This window comes from Pipistrellus hanaki (genome assembly GCF_964339955.1).
Source record: "Pipistrellus hanaki genome assembly, chromosome: 11".
Classification (NCBI taxonomy): Eukaryota; Metazoa; Chordata; class Mammalia; order Chiroptera; family Vespertilionidae; genus Pipistrellus; species Pipistrellus hanaki.
The window spans coordinates 16801879-16821026 of record NC_140513.1 but is presented as its reverse complement, the minus strand read 5'-3'; the positions used below and the strand labels follow the sequence as shown (position 1 = coordinate 16821026).

The 19148-nt window shown below is 45.6% G+C and overlaps 1 protein-coding gene across 6 annotated transcripts in view; it reads left to right on the top strand.

Annotated features, from left to right (window-relative positions):
* Positions 1-19148, top strand: part of PALM2AKAP2 (PALM2 and AKAP2 fusion) — a 345927-nt gene that overhangs the window by 86694 nt on the left and 240085 nt on the right. The window lies entirely within an intron of this gene.

Here is a 19148-nt window from a genome sequence, read left to right as displayed (position 1 = left end):
TGGGCTTGTGCATGTGGATGGCTAACGAAGTTGTTTCTGGTTCCTGAAGTGAGCGGCCAGGCAGTGTGGCCAGCGTGTCGTGCGCTCGATAAGAATGGAGGCATTCAGTCATCGGTGCCATGTAGCTGGTGGGTGTTTTTATATCAACTGAATAATGGGCTGCTTGAACCGTCCCTGAAGTGGCTGCTCCGGAGAACGGGCTGCTGCTGGACGTTCCCAACAGTTGGCACAGTCCCCGCCTTTGCACGACCGGCTTTGCTGGATGCCCGGGGAACAGCTGAGCCTCATGAAAGGACGTGCTTTCTGAACGGGGAGCCGGGAGCAGCCGACACCGGGGCCACCCGTTTCCAAGCAGGCTTGGGTAATCCCAGCCGGGCCAAGTGGAGTTTTGAGAAAGAGCTAGACAGTCCTTTAAAATTCTCCTGAGAAGAATAAACACAAATGCTCCTGCTTTTTTTTTTAGTTATGGCCTTGAGTTTCCCTAGGCACCTGGGAAGCTGTTGATGATTCTCTTGAATGTATTACAGAGTTCACCCAAAATGTATAGACAGTGTTTATTAAAATATTTTTAACAACCATCAGTTGGTAAAGTATGTATATATTTGGGGGGCGGGGGGCGGGAGAGACATCCTGTATATGTTATTGGCAGTGCAGGTTTTCTAACAGTGAAATCACTCTGTAAGTGTGTTGTGTGATTGTGTGTGTGTGTGTGTGTGTGTGTGTGTGTGAGAGAGAGAGAGAGAGAGAGAGAGAGAGAGAGAGAGAGAGAGAGAGAGAGAAAGGAGGAGTGGGAGTGGGGGTCTTGTGACCATATCAGTCATATCAGTCATTCAGTTGGCCGTGCTTTGCCTTTAGTGCACACTCCCCAGTCCAGCAAACCCTGCCTCTCTGCCACCTTCTTACCATTTTCAGGGGTTCCTGGGGTGCTCACAAGCCTGCCCTCAGAGCCCCGCTCTCCAGGAGTCTCAGTGGAGATGGGAGGGAGGATGAGGATCTTGCCTCATCACCAGCTTGGGCTTCTCTCCAAGAGGCAGAGCAGATAGACTGGGACCACAGTCAGCAGGCCTTGGGCAGTCTTTAGTCCGGGTCTCAGTTCCGTCATCTATAAGACGGACTCATGAGTTCCACTTCTCTGTGACACAGGAGGTGAAGTACCTGGCAGTACCGTTGCCATTGAATGGTGTGGAGTCAGAGCCCCCAATTCCTGTCAGCACTGCTGCCTTGTCCTGTGGGGCTCAGAGACAACCTGCGAGAAGGGCAAAGGCTGAATAGCCATGTTTTTCCTCTCCTTTCACTCACTGAAGGCCAACGCTCTGCCCAGAGTCACTTCCTCTGGCTGCTTCAGACACAGGTGCAGAGAGGTCACCTGAGGATCCATGCAACAAGTACTTGTAGAGCGCTTCCCCTGGGAAGTTACTCTGAACTGCTCCCAAATGGTGGCATCCTCTTGTGACTTTCCCATGAGCTCGCTGCGCAGCTGTTTCCAGCAGCCGTCATGTGTGACTATGCGGGAGAAGCAGACTGACTCAGTAGCACTGGGACAGTCCGAGACAGACCAGGAGGCCCACATCCTTTTGAGAATCTTCCAAGCTGAGTTTTAGTGCGTGGGAACACCCCACGGAAGCTGGAAATGCATGAGTAACATTCCCTGGGGGAAGAAGCGCTGGGTCTCAATGGAAACCAGCTCTGGGGGAAGATGGTGTGATAATGGCACACCCAAGAGGAAGAGGGTCTTCCCTGGGCACATGCGAAGGTAACGGAATAGTACGGAGCTGGTCATGGGCAAAGTCCTCAGAGCCAAATGGACAAGGCCTGCTCCAGGGACCAACGTGAGTCTATGCATATGTGCTGAGGTAGGAAATGTCAATCTGGCCTACGCTCAGTCTTTAGTAAACGTTGTCATTTAATCAGAGCCCACTCTATGGAATAACAAAAGTGTGGGGTATTTTGCATTTGTACAGCACTTTATGTGGGTTTTTTTTTTTTTTAAACCTACGCATTACCTTACTTCTGAACTGTTCAAGGTCGGTCTCATTATCTCCACCTTACAATTGAACATGCAGAGCTATCCAAGCTCACACAGGGAAATGCGGAGGAATTGTATTAAGCCCAGGCTCTCCTGACTCTCAGTTCTTTGTGTTAGTGGCACACCTGGCCTTGGGTGGCGCTCTGCTAGGGGTGGGAGCTGCCATAGGATCTTCTGAGCTGGAGTCCCAGGAGAGAGGGGGAAGGAGCTGGGTGAATTTGGGGCTAGGTGGGCCTGGATGTGCCTCTTCGGAATCTGCCCTTTCCTGAGTCTCACTTTGGGCCCCTGTCTCTCCTGAAACTCTTGCCTCCGGAGTGCAGGCAGTGGGCCTGTGGCTCTACCTTGCCCTGTTTTCTGTGGAGAAGGCCTGTGTGTAGGTGGGTAGTACAGGCTGGCTCTGCCCTGCACTCTGCAGAGAAACACTTGTGCTGGTCCCTTGGATTCATCTCTCAGTGCCTCTTCATAAGGCCTTAGGTACCAGGGTTGGGGTGTGGGGCCAGGGGCCAAGGAGGCCAAGCATCCTGCTTTTCCTTCAAGTCTCTTAGGTGGGCCTGCATAGCCTGAGCAAAAGATCCAGCCCAGCCCCGCTGCCTAGGTCAGAGATCCCTCGGGGGTGGGGGTGGAGTTAACAGAGTTAATCTCAAGCCTACAGTTAAAAAAAAAAAAAAGACGAGATTATGGGGGCCACCCCCATACATGTGCCCTGGAAATCTCTTCCAGTGGCAGGCAGCTGGTAAAGGACTGGAGGATTGAATATGCTGGCCCCTTATTGGTCATCTTCCATTTCAGATGATGTCCTGCTTCTAAAGTTCCAAGTCAAGAACCCCCAAAATGGGTTGTTCAGGACATTGGTGCTGAGGAAGGGTCACCCCAGCTGAGTCTGTAGGGCCACCCAGCACATAGTTAATTAACACTTGGAGCCTCTTTGGAGTCATTGCCGGCTCTAGGAATGCTGAGGCTGGCCTTGCACCAACATTCACCAGGGCCAGACACCTCTCTAGAAGCTTGCTTTTTTTTTTTTTTTTTTTTTTTTTTGTACCTCTGAATAGTTCAGGCGTTAGCTTCTTAGGGCCAGAGAGCAGCTTTTTGGGCAAGGGCCTGAGAAATATAGCAGTCATTATTAAAAAGCCACCAGGAGGCTTGTGGATTATGATTTGTCAATATTTAGAGGAAATCCAGGGCTCAGTAGAGGCAATTTTACATTTCTTTGGGGCTACTCAACACTTCTGGGAACCTTATTGTTGGTAGTACCCACATTTTATCACATCCCTTTTGGAGATCTTACCAACTTGGTTGGCACTAAGAGTTGGTCATCATGTGGTATGACATTGACTGAGACATCAAATGGGCATTGACCATGGTCCCTTGGGCTGGCAGCACAAGTTAATGAGCATGGATTCTGGTGTCCAAAGTCTTGGCTCAAGTTTGACTGTTCTACTAGTGTCTACATGACCTTGCTATGTGTTGGTTTCCTCACCTGTCAGATGGGCATAATTGATCTTAACCACCTCATGGAATTACTGTGAAAGTTATTTGAGAATTTAATGTGAAATGCTCAGAGCAAGGATGCAGAAAAAAGTGTTCTATTTATAATAAGTGAATCAACAAATCATAACTCATGCATCTTTACACAGAAAGTGGACACCAAGGGCTAAAGAAGACTATTCAACTCAACATTTTTGCCAAGCTGGGAAATTTCAGATGAACATAGTAACTGCTGAAAATTTCCAACACATGAGGAGAGTAATAACAATAAAAAGAATTGTGTACAGTGGGCAGGAGTTGCAAAAGGCTCCAGCGGCCAGCACAGTAACATAAATGAGTGACACAGACATAGTGGGAAATTGTGAGAACCTGGAAAGCAGATACAGATTTGATACAGTTCATTTATCCCATGTGAGAATGTGGACACAATAAAATTTCCTTCGGTCAACAGGTCAACCTTTTGTGACCTCCAGGCATAGGTAGAGCTTGAACTGTACAATGTACTTTCCTTATGCGTACTTATTTGAATGTCATAAGGATACCACACCCATCTAGATCTTTCATAATGTTACAACTGCAAGTTGCATTTTCACCAGGACTTTGTGAGTTTGGTCTCCAAATAATTGTATCATTGGGGAAAAAGTGCTTTTTGCTATATCTTTTGATAATTATGTCAGCTCCTTACAATCATTGACATTGTAGCTCAGAATACCCCCATGGAGATAGGTGAATGCTGTCTCAAAATTAACAGAAAAACTTAAAAGACAATTAGTACCTAGAAGTGAGAAAGTCCTGTTAATATAGAAGTATATTTGAGAACAAGGTATGCAAATCTGAGCCTATCACATATTACCCAGGGTGTGTGAGATGATTTCAATGTATTACTCTCAAGTAATAGACAATATAGGGACATCCAACTGGGGTCAGAACTTCTAATAATAGGAGCAACTTGGGCATAGACATTTTGCCAGAAGTGGAGGGACACAGTTTCTCAAACTTTAGTGCATTAGGATTACCTGAAGGGCTCTTTAAAACAGAGATTGCTGCACTCCACTCCCAGAGTGCTTTTGGGGTCAGTAGGTCTGGGGTGGGGCCTGAGAATTTGCATTTCTAGGCGTGCTGCTCCCAGCTTTAGCTGCTGCTCTGGGACATACACTTTGAGATCCCTGATGAAGAGGTAGAAGACACATGGCCTGAGTGTTGATATGTGCCACATGCCTGTCGTGACAAGCTCAAGGGTTTGTGAGGTGTGTATATTTTGAAGAGGTGATGTGGAATAAAAGACCACATTCAGCCTTAATTAGTGATAGCTTAAACAGTTTGAGAAAGATGGATTTGTATTCCTTTCACATCAAGAGGAGGTCTTTGTTTGTCTTGGGACTTGCTATAATCTATTTACATAAAGTGATTTTTTTTGTTCTGACTGTTGGTCACTTAAAGATACCTGTTTGACGGGTCTGCTTGGGATTGGCTGATCAAAACGATGGACAGCAAAACTCACTTGGGGAGGTCCTAGGGGGTGCCTCGGTGAGACAGGAAGTCATGCAGCAGAGCAGACACCCAGCAGTGCAGTGGGAGGCCTTTTGAGAGAGAGGTACCATACATATTATGATGCCATAGATGGAGAGGTCCGCTTAGCAGATCAGCCAATCAAACCTTGTGACAGCCACTCCAGCCTGCAGACACTGAATCTCAATTCTGCTGCTTTGCCTGCGGGCAACTCCAGCAAGATGCCACGAGGAGCAATAACTGAGGCTTGTTTACTTAATGTTGGTCAATGATTCTCCCAGGCCAGTCTGGGCGCACACAAGCCTGGCTTGTCATTGACTTATCCAAGAGGAGTTTATTCTTGCAAAGATGTCACACAGGCTTCCCTCACCCTTTTTTTGTAGCAGCCACTGTTGGAGCCAAATCTTCATATTCAGAAGGACTCATCGTCACCCAGACTCTTCTCTGCCTTAAAACACAAAATGTAGAGGCCTCACACTGTACAGAGGAGGCCTGGGAGAGCATGGATGAATGGTGGGCCATGGCCGTGGGGTGAACTTCACAGAGGAAAGTTCACATATGCGGGCTGCAGGGCTGGGCGAGTCCCGCACAGCTGAGACCTATTTCTGACAGGAAATGCCAGCAGAAGCAGAGGTTTGGGGGGGGGGGGGGGCGCGCATGCCGGAGCGACATGTGCCCTTGGTTCCTTACTATGTTGGTCTTTTTCATTAGTCTCGTGTTGAATTAAAATCTTCAAAAGGAGATTATGAAACACATACACACACGGAGACAGACACCCAGAGACCAGCCTATTTCCATAATGCTTGAGCATATGGTAAAAATACTCTGGGGTTAGTCCTTGACGCTGGTGTCAGAGCTTCTGTAGCATCATGCGGACTTAGCTGAAGAAAGGAAGAGCAGCCTGGTACCTCTCCCTTGGCGTCAGATGGAAGGGGAAAGAAAAGCCACATGCTCCCCCAAGATGAAAGGGCGCCTGGCCAGATGTCAGAACTCATCTCCCTGCCCATCCTTTCCCTGCGGGCGGTCTGTGTTACTACCCAGCGGGCTTTGAGGCTCTTAGGAGTCTGTGTGCTACCAAGAGTCTTACAGGCATGTGTAAAACCTGCCCTCCTTTTTTTCTTTTCTTTTTTTTTCTGAATGATACTGGTTTTTACTTACTATTCTAGGTGGGTGGGATTCCCCACCCCCCACTCTTTCTTCTAAATTATAACCAGTCATCGGAGTATTCACTTTATTTTTAAACTCAGGGCTGAAACTTAAAACGTTGAGGGTTATATATATACATATAAAAAAATGTTCTTCTTAAGCAAAAAACATGCTTGAAGATTTAACCCCTTTGGTGGTCGGCAGGGGATCGTCTTTCTTTGACTCTGAGTGTTAATGCCAACAACTCTGAGGCAACTGGATACCCCCGGGGCCTCGGGATTTGGGCAGCTGTGACCGTGTGCCTGTCCCACGTGTGACATGATCGATAGGCTGGGCTGTAGGACAGGTGGTGGCTCTTGGCGGAGAGGCATGGAGGCGATCCAGGGGCTTCCCCCGTGCTCCTGGCTAGTCTTTTTAAATTTTAATTAACTCCTTTGCTATTCTTTGCATGCTGCTAAAATCCCTTGAAGTTAAATCTTTTAAAAATCATAAAATCTAATACTTAGAGGAATATTAAGATTTTTATACAGTTTTGTTGACGACCTTTTAGTCTTTAGTTTTTATCTCTCCTCTCTCCCAAGACAGTGGAAAACGTGAAGAAAGGCTCTGGCTCTTTCTTGCTTTACTTATTCTTTTCTTTTTCAATTACAGTGCACATTTGTTACATTCAGTTGTAAAGCATAGTGATTAGGTATTTTATAGATCCTACGAAGTGATCACCTCAATAAGTCTAGTACCCACCTGGCGCCATACATAGTTACTACAGTATTATGGACTATATTCCCTGTGCTGTACTTTGTATTCTGCAACTATTTTAGTAACTGGCAATTTCTGCTTCTTAATTCCGTTCATGTTTTTCATCCAGCTCTTGACCCCCTCTCATCTAGTGACCACCAGTTTGTTCTCTGTATCTGTGTGTTTGTTTCTGCTTATTTTGTTTTTTAAGATTCCACATATAAGTGATGGTATTTGTCATTATCTGTCTGACATATTTTTCTTAGTATAATAATGCCCTCTAGGTCTATGTTGTTACAAATAGTAGGATTTTATTTTTTTAGGCTGAGAAATATCCCATTATAGTTATGCACTACATCTTCTTATTCATTTGTCTATCAATGGACACTTCAGTTGCTTCCATATCTTGGCTATCTACACTAATAAAAGTGAAACATACTAATTAACTGTACAAGACGTTCACCAGCCAATCATGAGTGAGTATGCAAATTAACCCAACAAAGATGGCAGGTTAATTTGCATACGCAGGTGCCAAGTGGCCAGGGGCAGGGTGGGATGCTTGCATCGTCACCATAGCAATTATGGTGGCGTTCCACACCACCCCAGCCACTTGGGGCCTCTGGGCAGCATGGGAAGACAGAAAGGCAGCTCCAGCCAGAGCGAAGGTGGTGCCAGCAGCTAGGGGAAGGAAGGCCCATTCATGCACACATCTTAGTGCATTGGGCCTCTAGGTGTAAATAATGCTGCAGTGAACAAAGGGGGACATATACATTTTTGAATTAGTATTTTGAATTTCTTCAGATAAATACCCAGAATTGGAATCACTGGGTCACAAGGCAGTTCCATTTTTAATTATTGTAGGTAACTCCATACTGCTTTCCACAGTGACTGCACCAATCTGCATTCCTAACAACCCTGCATGAGGGTTCCCATTTCTCCACAGCCTCCCCGGCACCTGTTTTTTGTTGATTTATTAATGATAGCCATTCTGAAAGGTGTGAGGTGATATCTAATTGTGGTTTTAATTTGAATTTCTCTGGTGATTAGTGACATGAAGCATCTTTTCATGAGTCTATTGGCCACCTGTATATCCTCTTTGGAGAAATTTCTGTCCAGGCCCTCTGCCCATTTGTTAATCAGATTGTTTGTTTTTGGTGTGAAATTGCACGAGTCCCTTATTTTTTAATATTAACCCAGTTTTTATGGCCTGACTTGTCAATCAGATTTGGTAATACTTGCTGCCTGTAATGGGATAGGAAGTGGTCTGAAAATTTCTTTGCCCCGATAGAACTGTGAGGCATGTACGATCTAAAAAGTGGAAAACAACATGGAGGTTCTTCAAGGTGTTAAAATAGAACTAGCATATGATCCAGCAATCCTAAGGAAATAAAATCGCTCTCTCAGAGAGAGAAATCTACACTCCTATGCTCATTGCAGCATTATTCACAGTAGCCAAGATATGGAAAGACCTGTGTCTATTGATAGATGAGTGGGTAAAGAAAAATTTGGTATATATCTCTAATGGAATATTACTTAGCCCTAAAAAATAAGAAAATTATGCCATTTGTGACCATGTGGATCTACCTTGCAGACATTATGCTAAGTGAAATAAGCCTGACACAGAAAGACAAATACTGTATGTTCTCACATGTGGAATCTAAAATAAAGTCAAGCTTACAGTAGTAACTTAAGAGTAGATTGGTGGCTACCAGAGGCTAGGATGTGGGGAAAAGGAGAGATATTGATCTAAGGGCACAACTTTCAGTTATAAATGAATAAATTCTGGAGACCTCATGTACTACATGACTATAGTAAAAATAAAAAAGTTATATACTTGACATTTGTGGAGAGAGTAGATTTCAAGTGTTCTCATGACACACAAGGAAATGGCAACTGGGGTGATGGATATGTTAATTAGCTTAATTGTAGTCACCATTTCATAATATGTGTATGTCAAGTGATTATGTTTACACCTTAAATATATACAGTGCTTTTGGGTCAGCTGTATCTCCGTAAAGCTAGAAGACACGATCAGTTAGAAAATACAAAGCTCTTGAAGCTCACAGGCAATATGGGTAGAGCCGAGAGGAATACTGCTACTCCTGCAAACAAGTAGAACCCACTGCAGAACAGTGAGGGGCCATCATCGTGAGCCCAGCACCTTCCCGTCTTTACTTGTCACTGCTTCTGCCTGTAGATGAGTCCAGCCAAGCCTGGGTCCACAGAGAAAAGCTGGAAGCAGAGTGGCTTAGCAGAGGAGAGGCAGAAGCATGGCGTCACCCATAGGGAGACGGGGCACACGGGAGTTCAGAAAGTGAGCAAAATATGGGAACTTGGTCCTGTAGCTTCTTGTCACGGGAGAGAGGAAGTGCCTCCCAGTTCCCAAGAGCTTCCTTATGCCAGACACCCTGCTGAATGCCTACACTAGCGTTAGAAACCAGGTGTGCACAGGTGCCAGGTTGATTTAAGCCAAGTTTGGGGGACTGTGGTGACCAGGAGAGGATGTGCTCCTCTGGGGACAGGCAGCACTAACTTCCAGCTGATAGTTCTTGAGGGAATACAAACCCAGGACCTTCACCTTTTTCAAGAGAATATGGAAAGCTAGCTTTGTTTTGTTGTTAATCCTCACCTGAGGATATTTTCCCATTGATTGAAAAGAGGGAGGAGGGGGGGGGAGGAGGAGGAAGGGGGGGAGGAGGAGGAAGGGGGGGAGGAAGAGGAGGGGGGGAGGAGGAGGAGAGGGAGAGGGAGAGGGAGAAGGAGAGGGAGAGGGAGAGAGAGAGAAACATCAATGTGAGAAAGACACATTGATTGGTTACCTACTACCCCCACCCCGACCAGGGTCAGGAATCGAACCTGCAATTCAGGTATGTGCCCTTGACCAGAATCGAACCCATTATCCTTTTGTATGTGGGCCAATTCTCTACCCACTGAACCAAACCGGCTAGGGCCATATCGGTGTATTTTAACATGTATGGAGTTGTATAAACACCAGAACAGTCATGATACTAGGAGGATGCCAGTTATTGAATGGAACAGACTTTTATATTAAAATTACTTGTTGGTTATCTGCAATTCAGATTTAAATGGTGTCCTGTATTTTATCTGGCAAGCTCATCCCCTTCACATACACTCTACATTTACAGCTTTTTTCAGAACCCACATTTCCCGGGCCTGTGCTTCACTCCTCCATGGTGCATATGAAAATCCTCACTTTTAAATTATAATGTGTTTGTAGGGAGCGAGGACATGTATTGGAAGGTTAAGAGAGCCTCCCCAGCCCTGATAGTGTGGCTCAGTTGGTTGAGCATTGTCGTATGCACTGACAGGTCACTTGTTGAATTCCTGATCAGGGCACATGCCCGGGTTGCTGGCTTGATCCCCAGAAGGGGGCATGCAGTAGGCAGTCAATTGGTGTTTCCCCCCTTCTCCCTCCCTCTCACTCAAAAATCAATAAAAACCTTTTTTTAAGAGTGCCTCCTCTATACATTAATGTGTTTTCAAGCTATGTGTTGTGACCATTCAACATATCCTTTCTGGAGAATAAGAAATGGCCTAATGTGTGTTGGAGGGAGGAATGCAACTAGATTTCAGAAATCGGTGCATTTCCCAGCCACTCTCCGCCCCTTACCCTTGGCCCAGCCTTGAGATAATGTAAAACTGCAAAGACTAAACAAGAAGATTGTTCACTCTGGCTGAATTTAAAAATACCACTGGAATGCTAGCCTTCAGCAAGCCATATATCTTATACTACACTGAGCAAGCTGGGGCCTTGTGGCGTGTTGCAAATGAAGCGCGCAATAGTTACAACCGGATCACTCCCAGCCTGGGTGTTTTGGTAGTGAGTGCTGTGATGGTTGATTTATTTGTCTTGTTTGTTTGTTCTTTCATTGATCAACTTTACTGGTGTGCTCTCAGAACTATAAGGAGACAAGAAGGGAAATCAATATGATATGGCAGTTTCAGAACAAGCAATGAATGGAAATTCCAATTTGCCGTCTAGTCCAAGGGCCAGAAAACAATTGCCCAGGAGCAATGGCATGGTTGATACATTTCTAAGCGGTTGGGGTGGGGGGGAATTTTTAAAGACTATTTTATGACATGTGGAAATTATAGGAAATTCAGATTTCAGTGTCCATAGATAAAGTTTTATTGGAACACAGCCATTCCCCTTCACTTATGGATTGCGGTCGGCTGACTTCCTGCTGAGCGGAGCTGGCCTGCAAAGCCATCTGACCCTTTATAGAAAAACTTTGCCCAGCTTTGCTCTGGATAGCACATCTTCTCTGAGGCTCTAGGAAGCTTTTAGCTAAAGAAATAACGGTTGTCTCCTTGTGGGCAGTCAAAACAAGAAGGCATCTCCGACAACCTTTTTGCTGTTTTCAGGGCTGCCACTGTGAGAAATTTGCTTTCACTAAAGAGCTCACGTGGGAGTTTTGCTGCTGTAGAATATTTTTGTAGAGCATCCTTCCTCTCTAAGCCAACTAATGGTTGTTTTCTTTCAAAAGCCAGAGACTCTGATCTCTTAGAGGTAATGATTTGGCCCATCTAAACATGTCATCACAGCCCTAACTGGTTTGGCTCAGTGGATAGAGCATCGGCCTGCGGACTGAAGGGTCCCAGATTTGATTCCAGTCAAGGGCATGTACCTTGGTTGCGGGCACATCCCCAGTAGGAGGTATGCAGGAGGCAGCTGATAGATGTTTCTCTCTCATCAATGTTTCTAACTCTCTATTCCTCTCCCTTCCTTTCTGTAAAAAATCAATAAAATATTTAAAAAACAACAACATGTCATTACATTTAAAAGCATTTTTTTTCTATTGATAGAGACTGAGAGGATAGAGGAAAAGCACCGCTGATTCTCCAGATCATTTTTCTTTCTCCCCAGAAATTGCTAAAACCCTCCTTCTGCTCCCCTTGGGACTTTAAGGGTCAAGTGTCAGAATGGGAGTCAAAGAGCACACCCACAGTATTCCCTGAGTCTGAGCAGGAATCCAGCAAAGAGTAACTGACCAGCCATCTCCTCATTCGTCCCCCCTTAGCCCTTCCACAAGGGTCGGTGACCTCATGGAGCCCGTAGGGTCAATGCCTGCGTTTGCAAACGGCACGACCTCAGGTACAAGCTGCCGGTGCCCTACGGTGGCAGAGTCCACTCTGGCCTCTGAGTCATGCAGTGTTTCCTCTCTGCCCCCATTCCCTTTCGTGTTCAAAAGGGCCAGCTGTGGTTTTGATTCTTGTCTTCCTGGAAATTTACAAAGGGACTTTGGTGCTTTAGTAAATATTTTCAACTTGTCCAAGGTTCTGGAAGATAGCAGAGCCATAATTGTGAAATCAGGTTAAAAAATGTTGAATACAGTACTTGGGCTGGCCACATGAATATACTGGACATGAACAGTGGCGTGAACACTCATGGCTGCTCACTCTGAGCAAATGGATGGCTTTTCCCTTCTGGTCTTATGTACACTTGACCATGACATTTTCTGTCTGGGCTGCTTCTGAGAAGCTGCTTGGAGAGCAGGAAGCCAACCCTGTCGTGCAGGGTTTCTCAACTGTGGCGCTATTGACATTTTAGACCAGATCATTCTTTGCCATGGGAGGCTGTCCTCTGCATTGTAAGATGGTTAGCAGTAACCTGGGTCTCTATCTAGTAGATGCCAGTAGCATCGGTGCCACTTCATGACAAGCAAAAACGTCTCTAGACATTGCTAAATGTCCCTGGGGGACAAAGCAAACCCTTTGAGAACTACTGGTGTAGTAAAACATAAGGATGTGACCAGATGTGTTTTCCATACTTCCAGCATTAGCGATTCATTGCAATAAGTATTTACTTTCATCTTTATGGCTTCCTTAGGGAATCCGTGGGGATTCATTCATTTAGGCTTAAAGGCTTTTTTATTTTCCAGAATTTCCCATGAAAATGCAAGTTTCTCAAAAAGGGTAAAACTTCAAGCTTAATGGCAAACGGTTATCTCTGATGGACAGGTAGTAGCATCCATAGTCCCCATCCCCATTGCATACTTTACTCTGGTTCATCAGGGAAGGGGGCATGCACGTTAATTATTGCTACACGTGAATGTCAAAATAAAAACGACAAACAAAAATGCGCCATCTCTAATTTAGTTCCCTCTGAAACGAAGGTCACCAGATTCCAGAATGTGCGTTGGACTTCGTACCCGTGGTTTGCACCGAATGAACACTTCAGGGTTCTACCCAATTTGGACTATTGTGGCTTCCCCAATTCTTTCCCCCTTGGATTGTTTAAAGGCTCTACCTATTTCCTAGGGCTGCCATACAGAATGCCACAGATGGGTGGCTTGAACAACAGAAATGTATTGTCTCACAGTGCAGGAGGCTACAAGTGTGAGAGCAGGTGTCAGTAGAATCCTTTCCTTCTGAGGGCTGTGAGGATCTGCTCCAGGCCTGGCTCCTTGGCTTGTTGATGGCCATCTTCTGCATGGGTCTCTTTACACCATCTTCTCTGTGTGTATGTCTCTGTGTCCAAATCCTCTCTGTTTATAAATACACCAGTCAGATTGGGTTAGGAAACCCTAAGGACATAATTTTGGCTTTATTGCCTCTCTAAAGAGCCTGTCTCCAAATAATGTAATGTTCTGAGGTCCTAGCAGTTATTACTTCAATATATCTTTTTTTGGAGGGACACAGTTCAGACCATAGCAGGATGTCTGCATGTTGTCAGCTGGTACCTGCATCTCATGGCCACGGCCATTTGCACCCTACTCTGCTTCTGGCTACAGCAGTAGCAATTGTGTCCAAGGGAAATGGCCCAGGGACCAGTAGGTAATGGGTGCCATTTCCCAAATGCCTCCTACCTTTGCTCTGTTTTCACACTCTTGACTTCCTTTTAGCACCCGTGACCCTCAGTGTCCCACCACCCTCTGTCTCCAGTCAAAGCCTTTTGTGTGGAAAGGCCCAGAACAGCATTTCACATGAAGGTGTGATGAAGGAAGTATAAACATTCCCTCCCCCTGGAAGCCAGTTGAAAAGAGAGGAAAAGCTGTAAATTGTGTCACAAGGGCACAGAATGTCCACTCAGCCACCACCAGGGCTGACTGTGTTGTCCCCCTGCTCTCCATCAATAATGAACAAAACATTCCTGGTGGGTTTATGGCTCTTCAAAGTTTACAGAATTCTCTTACTTCCATTATCTTCTTGGGGCATCAATAAGCAGAACAAGTATTATTTTCTGTATTTTATTTAGGAGAAAACAGAAGCTCAGCAATTCGTTTGTGCTCACGCAGGGCTATATCATCTGTGTCGCTACGCTAGTGCTCTGTGTTACCTGTCCTGTTGGCTTCCATTTCTCCTCTGGGTCCTTACAATGTGGACCATGCTGATCCCCTTGCCCTGCTCCAGGGCCCAATTCCAGAGCCTCCCGTCCTCCCCTAAGGGGACCACAAGTAGCCTGAGACTGAGGAGCATGGCCAGGGTGAGAGTATTCTTTGTTTCAGCAGCATAGGCCAAGGCACCAGGCTGGGAAAGAGCAGAGCGGTGTCAGGAAACTACAAGGAGTTGGGCATTGCTGAAGCGTGCTGGGAAATGAGGCTAGAAGGGTAGTGGGTGCTGGATCACAGAGGTCCAGGTGTGCCAGGACTTGGTCCTGGAGGTTTATGAGAGACTGTTCTGATGCTGAGATGAGGAAGGGAGCCCCTCCATGTCCCTGAGCGCCCACCCCGGGTTCTGTCATTGCCAGTTCTGGTACATTCCTTAGGGCTTCTGAGGTGGCTTCTCTGGTCTTTCTCTGGTCAGCTTTAGCTTGCTAAGATCACTCTTTTTATACTGAACCCCAGAAGTAGCATCTTAATCAACTTCAGCTGAAAGCCTTAGAGCTGATGGAAGCCAATTGAGGTTGGAATGTGAAGGCTATTTCTGGACATTGTGACATCCTGTTCAACTTTCAGAGGAGCCTGGGAATAAAGGGGTGACTCAGTCTGTGAGCTTATTTTTAGAGAAGGCTGAGGATTCAGTCTGGAACCACTCAGAATCCCCATTGCTTGCCTATGCAGATGTGCTGCTGGTGAAGAGATGGCTGGGCAGAAATGCTGTACTTACTGAATGTTACTCATGGCCTCCTACACACCAGCCCTGGGGTTTACTGGTTTGAAAAGAAGGTGGGAATCAACATGAACTTTTGAGTCAGATGAGCATATGTCAAGGTATTTCCATTTGAGAACCGACTTTAAAGCTAAACAGAAATATCGTAAACATTCCTGTTTAATGGGCATTTAATATGTACTACACCTTATGGCAGGGGTCCTCAAACTTTTTAAAGTGGGGGCCAGATCACGGTCCCTCAGAGAGCTGGAGGGCCGGACTATATGAACTACTAATTCCTACTGTAACACCTCGGCTGCGCTCACTGCCCAAAAAACCTGGCGGGCAGGATCAGACTCCTCTGCGGGCCGCATGTGGCCCGAGGGCTGTAGTTTGAAGACCCCTGCCTTATGGGAAGCGCTTCGCAAAAAATTACCGTAATGGGAACATCGATACTCTATTAGCAGTATGGTATTATCACTGTTCTAATAGGTGAGGAAGTGTTAATTTAAGGAGGTTAAACATTAGCCTAGAACCAGGTAGCTGAGGCCAGATTCGAACTCAGATCTAGCTCCAAAGCCCACGCAAATGGTCACCCCGGGTTTGGCAGACAAATGGTCCATGTGCTGCCACTCTTTGGTTCTGTGTATTACTAGTTCATCTTGGAATTATTCCCTGCTCAACTCAGATTTGGCCTCAGGATTCTCTTAACACAACACTCTAGGTGGCTACCCTGGTCAACGGAGTAGCATTCGTACTTGAGATAAAACTCATCTGTCACCTTCGTTTTATCTTCGTATTTACTCCAACTGGAATCTTTAAGTCTGGAGAATCTTGTTTGTTGATTTCTGCAGGTCTATTTATAATCTTTCATTTCCTAGACACTTGTAAGAAACAGAGCATTCAGTTCAGTTTCCTTTTGCAGATAGTAGAGACTCTGTATTCTTCAAAAGGGAATCCCAACTGCCTTGGAGGGAAGAATGACATTTTAGGACGCAAAGCCTTGGTATGGACAATTGGCTTATGTGTTGATGCCTCTGATGATGATGAGTCAGGGATGGAGAATGAACCTTAAGCACTCAGGCCATGTATAACCATCAGCTTTCAAGTCGCCCGGTCTGATTAATAACAGCAGGATTGTGAAGTGGGGTGGGGGATAAGGTGGGCAGGCCACGAAAGCAAGGTAATGGGGCAGACTCTAGGGATCATGCTCCTCTTCCTCAGAGAAAGTCCACTCCGCAGGCAAGCCTGTTGTCCTTAGAGTACAGCACCAACTGGGACTGGAGGTCCGAAAGGGAAAAAGGAGCTCCTTAAAGGCAAGCTCAGTCGAGAGAGGGGGAGGGAATCTCCAGCATGGTGGCAAAGGGAGACCTGAGAGTGGCACAGGATCAGATAAACCATCTACCTAGGAGGCAATCATGTTCAATCTGAAACTGAGCATCAAGAAATAGTAATACAGGCGTATGCCTTAGATATGTGGAGGCTACCTTGATTTCTTCAAGATTCCAGATAATTGAGCCAAAACAGGATTGAACAGTGAAAATGGATGGAAGGTAGCACATATGGATTGCCAACACAGGAAACGTTGAATAAAAGTAAAACCTTTTTTTGTTTTACTTAAAAAAAAAAAAAAAAAGTAAAAAGCAAGTTCAAATCAACAACCACCTGTCAGCCAGGTGCAGGGCCTCAGTCATAGGCCAGAGACTTAGGGTCAAGGGCTCCCAGCTCTGGAAGCAGGATGGATGAGACTAGAGCAAATCTCCTCTGAAATCTCGTTATCAGAACTGAGGCCAGAGCTCAGGATGTAGCTGGAGTCAGAATGCTGTTGCCCAGACTGGGTACCCTCTGGTGACCAGTAGTCCCCTCCTCACTGATTCCATCGTGTTGAGCCTCATTGCTGGGGATGTGTGTTATGCAAGTTCTGTAGCCCTCAGGATCCAAGCCAGAAACAGGACTGCCTTGGAGATGATTTTAGCTCATCTCCTAAAATGCTGGTGGTTTGCCAAGCAGGATCAGAGAGCTGGACAGCCTCACAGAGCTCTGCAACTGGGCACATCCCATGTCGTTGTCTCATCAGCTCAACCTTGAGGCAGGAGCATGGGTAGGACGTAGAAGGCATAGATGCAACCTGGCACCAAAATGGGAGAGCAGGTCCCCCAGGACTGATCCCACATCCCTCACCCCGATTCTCCCTCCCATAGCAAACTCAGTGGGACGAGGAAATGGAGACGGTGGTTTGGAATTCTTAGCATCTGCATTTGATGGATATGTGCTCCTTGGGAGTTAAAGAAGTAAATGAGGTTAACGGACCTCCAAACCAAGGCAGTGACCATAAATATACTCGCTGGTGCCTGAAGCCCCATGGCTGTGTCCCAGACCAAGCCCTTGGAATCCAAAGAAAATCAAAGACAGTCACAGGACAGCTTTTCCGGCCACCCCAGGAGCCCCACCTTCTCCCAGGCAGCTCCAGAGAGAGACAGCTCGCAGCCCGGCTCTGACAGCTGGGCTGGATGGCTGAGTTGTGGGCATTGCTGTTGCCAAAACAGCTTGGATTGTTTCCCTGGGGGGAGTGGAAGGATGGAGCCGAGTTTCCTGCTTTACCCTGAGTTCAGCAGAAATCTTCACCTGCCTGGGTGGTGTTCTGTCTGTGTCACCACAGCACCGGAGAAAATGCATTACCACCTCCTACAGTTTCTTTCATGAAACGAAGCGTGGAATCAAGGAAATAAGATAGTCAGCATGGCATCACAGTGGGTCAGAAATAGTGTCATCTGCATATTTTGATTATATTTTAGAATTCAGTTTACACACAATTGGAGTTCAGTTAATTAACTCCATGCCATACCATCAGGTTGGGTTTGAATGGCTCTGCATTTCAAGAAGCTTCTTCCTCCAAAATAATATTTATAGGCCCAATAGGAGCCTACCATTCTAATGGCGATGTCACAGAACTTGATTGTTTTTCCTCACTTTTCAACAATTATTATGTAGGTATAGTAATGACATCAAGCAGTTAGCATTTAACTGTTTTGTAGTTCAGGTTAATTTGTCAGTTTCCCACCAGTCTTTCATTATTACTTCCAGTACATTTTTCCTGGTTAGCTGACCAATCAGAATGGTAATGTTGACAGAGCAAAGAGGTCTGGCAAAATTTATTTCTGAGGATTTTACCCAAATCATAATTGATTGATTGTGGGTTGTTGTTGTTTTTTTTTCTTTACATTTTCAAGACAAAGAATTTTTAATGTCCTTATTTTTTTATTCTAAACAAAATGTGTGTGAAATGTATAAAAAAGTAAAAAGATCCTGACTGATGTGCTTAGTGGTTAGAGCATTGGCCCACACACTGAAGGGTCACGGGTTCGATTCCTGGTCAAGGACACATGCCTGGGTTGTGGGTTCACTCCCTGCCTCCGTTTGGGGAACATGGGGGAGGCAACCAGTGGGTATGTCTCCCTTTTCCTCCCTCTCCTTCAGTTGCTCTGAAAAACAATGGAAAAAAGTATCCTCAGGTGAGGATTTAAAAAACTTTTTTTTAATTAAATATTTATGTTTTAAAAACGAAAAAGAATGAAATCATCTAAAATTGCTTAGTAGCATGGGGCCTGATAGTCAATAAATACCTTAACATTTTAAAAGGAAAAAAAAATGCTTATAATCTCAACAGCAAACAAATATGGAGGGTTTTCTTTGCATAGATTTTATAGTTTTAATTATAGTTCCTCCATATACATTTTGCTTTGAGCATTTTCATTTAACTTTTTCATGAACATTGCCTTATGCTGTTACAAACTCTTCTTAAATATAATTTTAATTGGTTATAGGATCGTTAGTTAGCAGCACATTAGGCTGTGAGTCTTGGAAAATCTGAGAAATAGTAGCTTACGGGATTTTGTAGTTTCACGGGAGAAGAAATCGGGCCAACTGTGGAGGCTCTAGGGATAAGGGACTACTCACTGAGGGCAAAAGGAGCTCCTTCCTTGGGGAGACTGCCACACACCAGCCAGGGAGTTTGCCCAGAGGGACCAAGAAGCCCGCCTTCTGCAGCCTGAGAAGAGCTGAGGCAGGAGAGAGAGGAGACAATTGCTGGAAGGACATCCTTGAGTTGGGGAGCGAGGACGTGGTAGAGAGCACAAATGGATTCTCATATAAGAGTGAGGGCAGAGCCTCGGGGACCCATGGGCAGGTTGGAGCC